The sequence below is a fragment of the Equus asinus genome, unplaced genomic scaffold (assembly GCF_041296235.1).
Source record: "Equus asinus isolate D_3611 breed Donkey unplaced genomic scaffold, EquAss-T2T_v2 contig_334, whole genome shotgun sequence".
Lineage (NCBI taxonomy): Eukaryota > Metazoa > Chordata > Mammalia > Perissodactyla > Equidae > Equus > Equus asinus.
The window spans coordinates 48,707-62,196 of record NW_027224999.1 but is presented as its reverse complement, the minus strand read 5'-3'; the positions used below and the strand labels follow the sequence as shown (position 1 = coordinate 62,196).

At 55.2% G+C, this 13,490-nt stretch overlaps 1 long non-coding RNA gene across 1 annotated transcript; it reads left to right on the top strand.

Moving 5' to 3' along the window:
* The first annotated feature begins 4,591 nt into the window (after positions 1–4,591).
* Positions 4,592–10,691, top strand: LOC139043713 (uncharacterized). The gene is made up of 4 exons (XR_011500781.1): positions 4,592–4,644; positions 5,649–6,022; positions 7,925–8,325; positions 10,204–10,691. It is a non-coding gene; the product is annotated as an uncharacterized lncRNA (long non-coding RNA).
* The last annotated feature ends 2,799 nt before the right edge of the window (positions 10,692–13,490 follow it).

Sequence of the window (13,490 nt, the reverse complement as noted above, 5' to 3'; positions counted from 1 at the left end):
AAAGGAAGTGCGTGGAGACCTGGGGAAAAAGCAACACGGAGAAATCTACCCTCTAGAACTGAGAAAGAAGCGCAACAGAGGCTAGCTCAGGTGGCAATCTTTAAGCAAAAAAAATAAGATAAAAAAATACAATGGCGAGGAGACGCGGTGAAAAAGCAACCCTGAAAAAGGTACCCTCTGAAACTGAGGAAGCAGGGCAACAGTGCCTAGCTCAGGTGACAATCTTTAAGCAAAAGAAACACACAAGGGCGTGGGGAGCTGGCGAAAAGGCAACACTGAGAAATCCACCCTCTGAAACGGACGAAGATGGGCAACAGAGGCTAGCTCAGGTGGCAATCTTTAAGCAAAAGAAACACACAAGGGCGTGGAGACCTGGGGAAAAAGCAACACGGAGAAATCCACCCTCTGAAACTGAGGAAGATGGGCAAGAGAGGCTACCTCAGGTGGCAATCCTTAAGCAAAAACAAAGCACAAAGGCGTGGAGCCCTGGGGACAAAGCAACCCTGAAATATCTACCCTCTGAAACTGAGGAACATGGGCAAGAGAGGCTAGCTCAGGTGGCAATCGTTAAGCAAAAACAAAACACAAAGGCGTGGAGACCTGGGGAAAAAGCAACCCTGAAATATCTACCCTCTGAAACTGAGGAAGATGGGCAAGAGAGGCTGGCTTCAGGTGGCAATCTTTAAGCAAAAGAAACACACAAGGGCGTGGAGGCCTGGGGAAAAAGCAACACGGAGAAATCCACCCTCTGAAACTGAGGGACATGGGCAAAAGAAGCTAGCTCAGGTTGCAACCTTTAAGCAGAAAAAAAACACAAGGGCGTGCAGACCTGGCAAAAAAGCCACAGTGAGAAATCTACCCTCTGAAACCGACGAAGATGGACAACAGAGGCTAGCTCAGGTGGCAATTTTTAAGGAAAAATAAAAGGAAGTGCGTGGAGACCTGGGGAAAAAGCAACACGGAGAAATCTACCCTCTAGAACTGAGAAAGAAGCGCAACAGAGGCTAGCTCAGGTGGCAATCTTTAAGCAAAAAAAATAAGATAAAAAAATACAATGGCGAGGAGACCCGGTGAAAAAGCAACCCTGAAAAAGGTACCCTCTGAAACTGAGGAAGCAGGGCAACAGTGCCTAGCTCAGGTGACAATCTTTAAGCAAAAGAAACACACAAGGGCGTGGGGAGCTGGGGAAAAGGCAACACTGAGAAATCCACCCTCTGAAACGGACGAAGATGGGCAACAGAGGCTACCTCAGGTGGCAATCGTTAAGCAAAAACAAAACCCAAAGGCATGGAGACCTGGGGACAAAGCAACCCTGAAATATCTACCCTCTGAAACTGAGGAACATGGGCAAGAGAGGCTAGCTCAGGTGGCACTCGTTAAGCAAAAACAAAACACAAAGGCGTGGAGACCTGGGGAAAAAGCAACCCTGAAATATCTACCCTCTGAAACTGAGGAAGATGGGCAAGAGAGGCTGGCTTCAGGTGGCAATCTTTAAGCAAAAGAAACACACAAGGGCGTGGAGGCCTGGGGAAAAAGCAACACGGAGAAATCCACCCTCTGAAACTGAGGGACATGGGCAAAAGAAGCTAGCTCAGGTTGCAACCTTTAAGCAGAAAAAAAACACAAGGGCGTGCAGACCTGGCAAAAAAGCCACAGTGAGAAATCTACCCTCTGAAACCGACGAAGATGGACAACAGAGGCTAGCTCAGGTGGCAATTTTTAAGGAAAAATAAAAGGAAGTGCGTGGAGACCTGGGGAAAAAGCAACACGGAGAAATCTACCCTCTAGAACTGAGAAAGAAGCGCAACAGAGGCTAGCTCAGGTGGCAATCTTTAAGCAAAAAAAATAAGATAAAAAAATACAATGGCGAGGAGACCCGGTGAAAAAGCAACCCTGAAAAAGGTACCCTCTGAAACTGAGGAAGCAGGGCAACAGTGCCTAGCTCAGGTGACAATCTTTAAGCAAAAGAAACACACAAGGGCGTGGGGAGCTGGCGAAAAGGCAACACTGAGAAATCCACCCTCTGAAACGGACGAAGATGGGCAACAGAGGCTAGCTCAGGTGGCAATCTTTAAGCAAAAGAAACACACAAGGGCGTGGAGACCTGGGGAAAAAGCAACACGGAGAAATCCACCCTCTGAAACTGAGGAAGATGGGCAAGAGAGGCTACCTCAGGTGGCAATCCTTAAGCAAAAACAAAGCACAAAGGCGTGGAGCCCTGGGGACAAAGCAACCCTGAAATATCTACCCTCTGAAACTGAGGAACATGGGCAAGAGAGGCTAGCTCAGGTGGCACTCGTTAAGCAAAAACAAAACACAAAGGCGTGGAGACCTGGGGAAAAAGCAACCCTGAAATATCTACCCTCTGAAACTGAGGAAGATGGGCAAGAGAGGCTGGCTTCAGGTGGCAAACGTTAAGCAAAAGAAACACACAAGGGCGTGGAGACCTGGGGAAACAGCAACACGGAGATATCGACCCTCTGAAACTCAGGAAGATGGGCAAGAGAGGCTAGCTCAGGTGGCAATCGTTAAGCAAAAACAAAACCCAAAGGCGTGGAGACCTGGGGAAAAAGCAACCCTGAAATATCTACCCTCTGAAACTGAGGAAGATGGGCAAGAGAGGCTGGCTTCAGGTGGCAATCTTTAAGCAAAAGAAACACACAAGGGCGTGGGGAGCTGGGGAAAAGGCAACACTGAGAAATCCACCCTCTGAAACGGACGAAGATGGGCAACAGAGGCTAGCTCAGGTGGCAATCGTTAAGCAAAAGAAACACACAAGGGCGTGGAGGCCTGGGGAAAAAGCAACACGGAGAAATCCACCCTCTGAAACTGAGGGACATGGGCAAAAGAAGCTAGCTCAGGTTGCAACCTTTAAGCAGAAAAAAAACACAAGGGCGTGCAGACCTGGCAAAAAAGCCACAGTGAGAAATCTACCCTCTGAAACCGACGAAGATGGACAACAGAGGCTAGCTCAGGTGGCAATTTTTAAGGAAAAATAAAAGGAAGTGCGTGGAGACCTGGGGAAAAAGCAACACGGAGAAATCTACCCTCTAGAACTGAGAAAGAAGCGCAACAGAGGCTAGCTCAGGTGGCAATCTTTAAGCAAAAAAAATAAGATAAAAAAATACAATGGCGAGGAGACCCGGTGAAAAAGCAACCCTGAAAAAGGTACCCTCTGAAACTGAGGAAGCAGGGCAACAGTGCCTAGCTCAGGTGACAATCTTTAAGCAAAAGAAACACACAAGGGCGTGGGGAGCTGGCGAAAAGGCAACACTGAGAAATCCACCCTCTGAAACGGACGAAGATGGGCAACAGAGGCTACCTCAGGTGGCAATCGTTAAGCCAAAGAAACACACAAGGGTGTGGAGACCTGGGGAAAAAGCAACACGGAGAAATCCACCCTCTGAAACTGAGGAACATGGGCAAAAGAAGCTAGCTCAGGTTGCAGCCTTCAAGCAGAAAAAAAAAAGACGCAAGGGCGTGGAGAGCTGGCGAAAAAGCAACACTGAGAAATCTACCCTCTGAAACCGAAGAAGATGGGCAACAGAGGCTAGCTCAGGTGGCAATCTTTAAGCAAAAAAAAAAAAATAAAAAAATACAATGGCGAGGAGACCCGGTCAAAAAGCAACCCTGAAAAAGGTACCCTCTGAAACTGAGGAAGCAGCGCAACAGTGCCTAGCTCAGGTGACAATCTTTAAGCAAAAAAAAAAAACAAAAAACAAAAAACAAAAAACAAAACCCACAATGGAGTGGAGACCCGGGGGAAATCAACACTGAAAAATACAAAAAGAATGGAAGACCAATAGACAGAGCAGGCACTTTCACCTGGGGTGGAGGAGGTATGCATGGATGACCGATAAGCGCATGAAAAGATGTGAGCTGTTCCCTGGAAAAGCAAGTGAGAAAATTAGAGGGAGACATTGTGGGGACACATGGGTGAGACTGCCTTCTTCCAAATACCGGAACAGGATCAAACTGCTAGTCAGGTCGCGGAGAAGCCAAGTCAGTCACTCACGCCTCACTGGTGGTGAAGGGAAACGGTATGGCCTCTGTGAAAAAGGGCGTGGCGGGTTCCAAAACTGACACGCCGCGGAAACAACCACCGAAAGTGGCAACCTACATAAGCCTTTGGTGTATCTTGCCTCCTAAGAGCGTCTGTATGTAGCTGGAGCCTTGGGTCGTTAAGGCTTCCACAGTGATCTGTGGTGGGTGGGTGGGGGGGGGGGGGGGGCCTTGGGCCTTGGGGGTCTCCGCTGGACCTCCAGGAAGTCAGCTTTTGTGGAGTCCCGTGAGTCCTTCCAGGGAGGGAGGCATCCAACCCGAGGGTGGTCTGGAGGGCACCACTCCCACCACTCCCGGGGGCTGGGGCGGGGGGCGGGGTGGGGGCTGCGGCCACGTTCCTGTTCATTCACACAGAATCCGGGGCATGAATGTTCTTAGCAGCTCTGTTCCACACAGCCCCACACTGGAAACCACACAGACGTCCTGCGAGTCCCATCCCTTGCTCATGTCGCCGGGGCTCCGGAGGAGGGCCACTCTGTAAAAGCGGCCGCCAGATGGCGCCCAACGACCGGCGCGGAGGGGTCAGCGGGAGGGAACCGGGTCACCAGCCAGCGAGAGTGCACAGCCTGAGCCCACCGCCGGGTCAGGTCTCTCTCTGTCTCTGTCTCTGTCTCTGTCTCTGTCTCTCTCTGTCTCTGTCTCTGTCTCTGTCTCTCTCTGTCTCTCTCTCTCTCTCTCTTTCTCTCTGGGCCCGCTTGGGGCGGGCGGGAGGTCACCACGTGAGGCCCCAGGGTGTCCACCTCGGAGCTCCCAGGCAGCACAGGGCAACCCTGGGCGCAGAAGGAGGTGTTGGAAAATCGGCGGGGAGGGGGGTGGGGTGGGTGGGCTTGCCAGGAAGGGGACAGACTCCCCACGTGACTTCTGGGCCGGGCCGGGCGCGGGGCTGCCGGCTGGCTGACGCGGACAGAGGTGGAAAAGTCCCCGGAGATGCCACGGGGCAGGCCGGGGCTGCCGGCCCCCGCTTCCCGGAGCGGCCCGAGCACTTCCCGGGCTCCCGGGAGGACTTAGAAAATCACGGCGGGGTGGGGGGTGGGGGTCGCTGTCAAACCGAAACCATGCACGTCATCAGAGAAGGACCGTGACGACGGAGGAATTGTCCGCAGTCTGTCAGGAATTGTGTGCAGCCTGTCACTTCCGGCCCAGAGGGTCTCTCTAAGGCAGACGGACAGACAGAGCCCACAAGTCGTAGAGGAAAGGACCGAGCCGCTTGGCCGCGGAAAAGTTTACAACACAAAACAGGTCTCCCTCCGCACGGGGCCACAGCAAAGCCCAAAGACGACACACGGGGGGGAGCATGGGTGCAGATGCACGTGTGGTGATAAGAATATGGATTTCAGCAGGGCTTCCCGTCCTCATCAACAAGCAGAAGCACCCAAATGGTGGGGGTTGGGGGGCAGAGACCTCACAGCCATTCCCTCCACAAATCGAGTTCCCCGGGACATCCTCACAGCGCCGTGCTGTGAGTGTGTGTGGGTGTTTAAAATGGAGTAAATGTGGACGTGGAACTGCTCCGTGAAACCAAAATAACAACAGTCGTAGATCTTCTTTGGTCATTTAGAAAATTCTTTTTTTTTTTTTTTCCCCAGCGGTGCACGTATTTCCCTTCCAAAAAAGAAGAACGGGAAAGGAGATGTTAAAGGCAAGCAGAGAGAGGAAAACTGTTGCAAAACAAAAGCTGAGCTCCCGTCCGAGGGAGGCCTCCTCCATTGGAGGCCTAGGAAATCATTCTGACAAAATGGAGGATCTCTGTCTTTGGTGTCGATTCCCTCAGAGGTCAAGAGAAACCTTTTCCAATGTCTTTATCAGGAGGAGACTAGAAGTTAGAGAAAAGTATCCTTTCGGGAGTGAGAAAAACAAATTCTGATTTTGCATCAGCTTCCCTCCGATCTTGAAACTCATTGACTTGATTCCATTCTGTCGACGGAAATAATCCGGAACCAATCTATCCGTGAAAATCGGGGTGCGTTTATTCTGAGCTAAAATGTGAGGACTGTGGCCCGGGGCCTTTCTTCCCGAAGGAAGAGAGGGTGCCCGGGAAGTGGGGTGTACAGAGTGCTTCTAGACCCCCAGAGAGGACGTTTCACATAGGATCGAAAGGTCCCTTGGATGATAGTCGCGAGACTGCTCTGTCGGCACAGCGATCGACAGACACTGCTGGGTGGCAGGTCTGTTGTCTGGGCCTGGGTGGTCACAGGGGAGCCGGATGGTCAAAGGTGAGCGCAACCATCCGCTCCTAGCCTAAGGAAAGATGCCTCTCCTTAAGGAAAGGCCCGAGCACGGGGAAGCTGCTCCTTTCCCTTAAGGGCATTGGTTCTTGCCGTAGGAAATGTGTAAAGCGGATCTAGGATGCGATGCGTGCTCGACGGCCACGTCAGGCCCTTTTCGAAAAACACTGTCAGGCCGAATTAGGCCGACACCCAATGGCTTCCTCATAGACTCCCATAGATCCTATCGCTCGCCATTTCTATCTGTCCACTCGTTCCAATTTTAGGCCACTTGACCACGAACAGGCCTTTTTCTCAGATTATTTTCCCCATGAAACTTTGATCACCTTTTCACAGACAAAACGATCTTTACTTTTTAGGCCCTCTTGCCTGAAGGCAGCCATCTCACTTTCCTTGAACACAAAGATGTTTCCCATATTCACTTTTAGTGGCTTTTTGTTTTGTTTTGTTTTGTTTTGTTTTGAGGACGATGAGCCCTGAGCTAACTGCTGCCAATCCTCCTCTTTTTGCCGAGGAAGGCTGGCCCTGAGCTAACCTCCGTGCCCATCTTCCTCTATTTCATATGTGGGACGCCTACCACCACGTGGCTCGCCCAGCGGTGCCACGTCCACCCCCGGGATCCGAACTGGCAAACCCCGGGCCGGCGAAGCGGAACAGGCACACTTAACCAGCGCGCCACCGGGCCGGCCTAGTGGCTTTCATCGCATTTGTTAAGTAGATTTTTTAACCCTCACGAACCTTAATTTTGGTGAAAACTAAGAAGCCAGCAATTAGGAACTGTCCTTCCCATGAGCATTCCGTCGCTTGGCCAATTTCTAAACACTTGGCCACTTTTAGAAACATGGGATTTCATAGGTTTATCTTTTCCTTCGCTTTATTTGATTTCATCTCACTTTAGTTTTTGGGTGAGGAAGATCGGCCCTCACAGAGCTAACGCCTGTTGCCAATCTTCCGTTTCTGTTTTTTTTTCCCCCCTCCCGATTTTTCTCCCCCAATCCCCCCCATGACATAGTTGTCTATCTTAGTTGAGGGCCCTTCCAGTTGTGGCATGTGGGACGCCGCCTCCACACGGCCCGACGAGCGGTGCCGTGTCCGTGCCGTGCCCGGGATCTGAACCGGCAAAACCCTGGGCCGCCGAAGGGGAGCTTGTGAACTTAACCACTCGGCCACGGGGCCGCCCCCGTCCGTGGACTTTTTTATCACCTGATTTCACCTCGCAAAACTTCAAAGCTTCAAGTTATCAGAGAGGTTTGGGAAGTTGTTTTTATTTATTTAATTAATTTATTTTTCGAGGAAGACGAGCCCCGAGCTGACACCTGCTGCCAATTCTCCTCTTTTTGCCCCGGGAGAGTGGTCCCGAGCTAACATCCGTGCCCATCCCCCTCCCCTTGATAGGCGGGACGCTGACCACAGCGTGGCTCGCCAAGCGGCGCCACGTCCGCACCCCGGATCCGAACCTGCGAACCCCTGGCTGACAAAACGGAACGTGCGAACTTAACCGCTGTGCCGCCGGGCTGGCCCTTCGGGAAGTTATTTTCAGGACACGGGCCATAAACTAGAATCACCGCTACAGGTTTATCGGAGCGACATCAGCGTTCGTGGTGGATTGAGTCGTCCCCTCTGTCTCTCCCCTCCAGGGCACAACCAAAGGGACGTCTATCGACCCACCCACCAAGGATTCCCCCCCCTCCCCCCGCACGGCACAGCAGGATGCCTGAGAGATCCACGCAGCCCTACAGCGGCAAGTCACATTCGCACAGTCAAAATTCAATGGCAGAGACAAAACGTTAAGGTCAGTGAGAGGGAAGAGAATAACCGGCCCAGGAGCAACGGTGTGAAGAACACGGAGAAGACGGGTCCTAGACGCCGGGGTCCCCGGAGCAGCGATTTCATCAGAGGCCCGCAAACGTCCACGATCTCCACACCACGTTTATGGCCGACTGCGTGCGTGGGTCCTTTGGAATCGACCAGGCTACCGTCCGGGCCACTTTGGGACATCGTGTCCAGCTGCCCCGAGCGGTGGAGCTGTCGTTCAAGTGTAAGATGGGGCCCGTCCGGGGAGAGAATGGGGACGGGGAAAGGGAGGCCGCGGGAAGTCACAGAGTCTGAGGTGTTCGGGGGAGACTGACTCTTCTGAAGTGGAGGTGGTAGAAGGAGAGCAGCAGGATTTTTGGATTTTTGTTCCCTCTGTTAGGTATCTGGGTCCGGAGGAGAGTGGGGCGGGGGGGGGGGGGGCGGGTGGTGGTGGTGGTGGTGGGTGTGAGGCTGAGGCGGGGCTGGTGTTTCCTTTCCGAGTCAGGTGGAAGAGCTCCTCCAGTGGAGGTTTTTAGACAAGGGGTCTGGTCTGGCAGGATGGGAGGTTGCGGGTTGAGCCACAGGGGAATCTGTCGTAGCTCAGACTCGGGCCTTTGAAGAAATAGACAGAGAGAGGAGTTTTGCTCTGTCTGTCACCGCAGCCGGCACCTCAGGAGCAACAACAGGAGGCTTCCCGAATGAGTGAAGGGGCAGGAGCCAGCGTGCCCCGTGCCTCTCTCAGCCCTGCGCCGGCAGGGAAGGAAGCAGGCAGGCAGGCCTCAGGGCTACTCCCGTCCTACTGCCCGGTGGTCCCTGTCCCGGCCCCGCCCCCACTCTCCCCCTGACCCTCACCGCTCCCCAGCCCTCTTCTCAGCCAGAGAGGCGATGGGGGGGGGGCGGTGCGGTCCCAGAACAAGTTTCCTCTCATCCGCCATCATCTTGCCACCCTGACGACTTGGCCTGAGATCCGGCCTAGGCTGTACCCTGAGATCCGGCCTAGGCTGTACCCGTGTGTGGTTTTCCTGTGGACAAGGGGGCCGGTTCACCATTTCGGAAGAAACCCCTAGCCTTCCACTGCCGAGTCGCCAGCCTGGGAGGGGGGAGGGGGGAGGGGGGAGGGGAGGTCAGGCCCATTCATTCCGATGGGCCTGGCGTCAGGGCTTCATTCAAGTGCAGGAAGCTCTCTCCCATGGCCTCGGGCTTTTTTCCATTGAACGGCTTTCTTCAATTCCCCCACCCTTAGGCCGCAGTCCACCAAGGGCCGGGAGGCAGGGAGGGAAGATGTTGGGGCAGGGTGGCTGTCTGAGAAACTCGCCTCATCTGGGGCAGAAAGAGTGCCCCCCTCCTTTCTCTAACCCTACTAGACTGCTTGAGGATCACGGACGGTTTGGCTCATCGATGAGCCCTGCGTTATGGGCCCGGCAAGCAAACTCCTAACGGGCAACCCGCCGCTCTAGGCGTGTGTGGGTTTTTTGATCTTTCACCTTCAAGTTCGCACGACATCGGTCCGTGTCCCCCGCCCCGGCTTCCCATGGGAAATCCTCCGTCTCTTTCCACAGACTCACTGGCGACTTCACACAGTGCCTGCCTCCTCCTCCTTAGGAAGGAAGGAAGGAAGGAAGGAAGGAAGGAAGGAAGGAAGGAAGGAAGGAAGGAAGGGAGGGAGGGAGGGGCTGACCCCGTGGCCGAGCGGTTGAGTTTGCACGCTCCGCTTCAGCGGCCCGGGGCTTGGAAGGTTCGGATCCTGGGCTCGGACACGGCACCGCTCATCAAACCACGCTGAGGTGGCGTCCCACACGGCAGAACCAGAGGGACCCTCAAAGAGAATATAGAACTAGGTACTGGGGTGCTCTGGGGAGAAGAAGAAGAAGGAGGAGGAATAAAAAGAAAAGAAAAGATTGGCAATGAGCTCGGGTGCCAGTCTTTAAAAAAAAAAAAAAAAAAGAGGAAGAAAGATGGACAAACAGGAACGAATCCCACTGACGGCACCTCCAAATGGTGGGGGGCAGGGGGGTGGGGGGGGTGGGGAGTGGCATCATCGGGCCAAGGGTGACTCTAAGCGTGATCCCGCGGTTGTGTTATTTGACATTTTATCGAATCGATTTATTATTTTATTTTTGAGGAAGATGAGCCCTGAGCGAACATCTGCCACCAATCCTCCTCTGTCGGCCGAGGAAGACTGGCCCTGAGCTGACATCCGTGCCCATCCCCCTCTACTTTCCAGGTGGGACGCCTGCCACAGCGTGGCTCGCCAAGCGGTGCCGGGTCCTGCGCCCGGGATCCGGACCGGCGAACCCGGGGCCGGCGGAGCAGAACGTGCGAACTTCACCGCCGCGCCACCGGGCCGGCCCCCGGAGTTGTTTTGAAAATCCAGTAAGGGGCTGGCCCCGTGGCCGAGTGGTTAAGTTCGCGCGCTCCGCTGCAGGCAGCCCAGTGTTTCATCGGTTCGTTCGGATCCCGGGCGCGGACACGGCACTGCTCATCAAACCACGCTGAGGCGGCGTCCCACATACCACCGCTAGAAGGACCCACCGCGAAGAACACACAACTACGTACCGGGGGGCTTTGGGGAGAAAAAGGAAAGACAAAAAATAAAATCTTCCAAACTCCAATAAAACTTTGAGTGAAGACGACGAGGAGGATGCGAAACGTATCTCACGCCTCCGAGCCGAGCCGTCCGTTTAGGTTTAGGAAGGGGGACGAGGACCCTTTGTAAGCGACATCCCTTTTTAAGCACCATTCTAAACCACAGAACAGAACTCCCTCTCCTCGACCCGGAGCGAGGAGGTTCCTGGGTGTGTCAGAGAGGGTCACGTCCTCTGCAGCACGAACGAACCGCCAGGGTTCGGCCACGGGAAAGAATTTCTTCCTCTCCAGGGGGACTAAAAGTCACCGACGGCAGCGGGCGTAGGTGCTATCCTTCCCGTCCAGGAAAGGCAGGGAGAACTTCAGCCGTGAAGAGAAGGAGGTCTTCCTCACTCCCCGTTTTGGGAGGGCCCCTTTGGCAGGGGAGTTTTGTCTCCTGATTTCAAGTCAGGAAGAAAAGGGAGAGAGAGAGAGAGAGAGAGTGTGTGTCCTTCTCGTGCCAGGTCGGTCTGAGGGGGACCTCCTCTGGTTTCCTCCCTTCCCAGGGAACGCCGTTCGCTCCTTCTTCTAGAAAAAGCTCCCAAAGCACCACCGCCCAGGATGGTCGACCTACGCCCATCGTCCCTCCTTTCCCAATCATTTCTACCGCGACAGAGGGACAGAGGCCCCTGCCCCATCCCCATCCCCACCCCCACCCCCATCGCCTGCCTCCTTGATGGCCAAAGGAGCTGCCTCTGAGAATGGAACGGGGCTTGGAAACCTTCTAGAGGGGTGACTCTCACCTGCCTGCCTGCTGGGAAAAGCACCACGCTGTCCATCGGACTGCTCTTTTGGGCAAACGTAGGCGTGCCACATAGCGATCGACAGCTATGGCGGGGGGGGGGGGGGGGGGGGCGGGGTGGCGTGGTGGTGCCCAGGATCCACGACACGTGACGGCTGCGGAGCACGACAGCCCTAAGACCTTGAGGGAGACGGGGTGGCGCGTGAATCCTTTCGGAACGAGAACGACAGGAAACGCTGACGGGGACGTGTTCTCCTCTCGAGAACACACCAACGCCTCGCACGGTGTCTGACCCGGGGTGCCTCTGACTTTTGTCATCAGAGACGATCCTCTCGACCGCCCCTCACGCTTTGGGGAAAAGGGGAGAGGGACTCGGTAGCACGGGAAAAGCCATCCATCCGCCCTTCCTTTCCGTCTTCACGGCTCCTTCTCGTGGAAAACGAGGAAGCCGTCCAGAGGAACGGAACACTGACCCGGGCCAAAGCGTGGCCCAGCCTGAGCCTCCAAAACCTTCTGCTAAGTGAGAGGTGCCAGACATCCAAGGCGACCTACGTTGCGATTCCACACAGAGGAGAGAGCTAGAACGGTCCAACCCTAGAGGGCGACAGCAGATGGCGGCGGCGGCGGCGGCGGCGGCAGCGGTGGTGGTGATCGTGGTGGGGCAGATCCGGGAGTGGGGCCGTTTTTTCTTTCGGGGGGAGGGGATGGAAACGGAAACCTTCTGGAAATAGATAGCCATGACGGATGCGCCACCTTGGGGAGAGAGACTCCCGAAGGCCACTGGCTTGTGCCCCGTGGAAAGGATGGATTCGGTGGGATGGGAATTCTACCTCCGTGTAGAGCGTGTGGTAAACCACGAGGTAGGTGGGTGGGTGGCCTCCCTGCCTCGCCTCCACCTAGACGTCCACACACAGAGACCGACGAGGGAGGGAGGGAGGGAGGGAGGGAGGGAGGGAGGGAGGGAGAGAGACAAGACTGACAGAGGCCGAGGCCGAGGCCGAGGCAGTGAGCGAGTAAGTGATCGACCCTGGCCATAGGGATTCCTCAGAGGGCGTCTCTTGGCTCCCCAAACGAAGAATGTGTGTGGAGATCGAGAAAGATCACCGACCTAGGAGAACCAGCAAGACTTCCTCACCCGCCAGAGAGCCGCTGGGCCCCTGCCGTCCCTGCCACCGCCACCCCTACCCCTCGCCTTTGGCAGCGACGCCAACGAAAGGCAGGCAGACGAGTGGGAGAGTCGTGTGGTGGTGTCCCCCAAGGAAGGTGGGTCCATGCCGACGAGCGGTCGTCGGCGTGTGGAAAAGCCAGAGGCGGGCTGACTAGAAGGAGGGCGTCCTGGAGGAAGGGGCCAGGGTGTGAGGGAGAGAGGCCTGTTCCTCTTCCCCTGTCGGTCCCAAGTCAGGGGCCCAAAGGAGGAAAGCTGTCCGTTCCTTTCCGACTCGGACGGTTCGGGCGGAACCGACCGATCCCCGCGGCGGCGCAGTCGGGGCTTTCTGGACCAGAACCCCTCTCTCTGTCGCCTTTCGACCACACGCACGCTTTAGAGGCCAAGGGAAAATGGATCGGGTCTCTCTGTCTCTCTCCCTAGAAAACAAGGGGCCGGGGGCCGAGCCCGTGGACGAACGGTCAAGTAGCGCCCCCCACCCCGGCCCCCGGCTTCGACGGCCCAGGTTTTCACCGGTTCGGATCCTGGGCGCAGCCCCAGACCCAGCATCGCCCTTCAAGCCACGCCGAGGCGGCGTCCCACATAGCAGAAACGCGAAAGACCTACCACTGGAACCTACAACTATGGACGGGACGGGACGGGACGGGGCGGGGCGGGGCGGGGCGGGGCGGGGGTGGGGGGGGCGGCTTTGGGGAGCAGGAAGAAAGAAAAAATAAAAGAAACACAAGGACGGTCATCGCGATAGTTCTTTCCACTTCCATCCATATGTTAACAGGACCCAAGTTTCCCGACCTCCATTTGGATGTATGTTAACTAAATGGAGAAGCTATTCAAAGGACTCCTCTAAAGAAGTCCACGTTCTTCTTTCTAAATGATA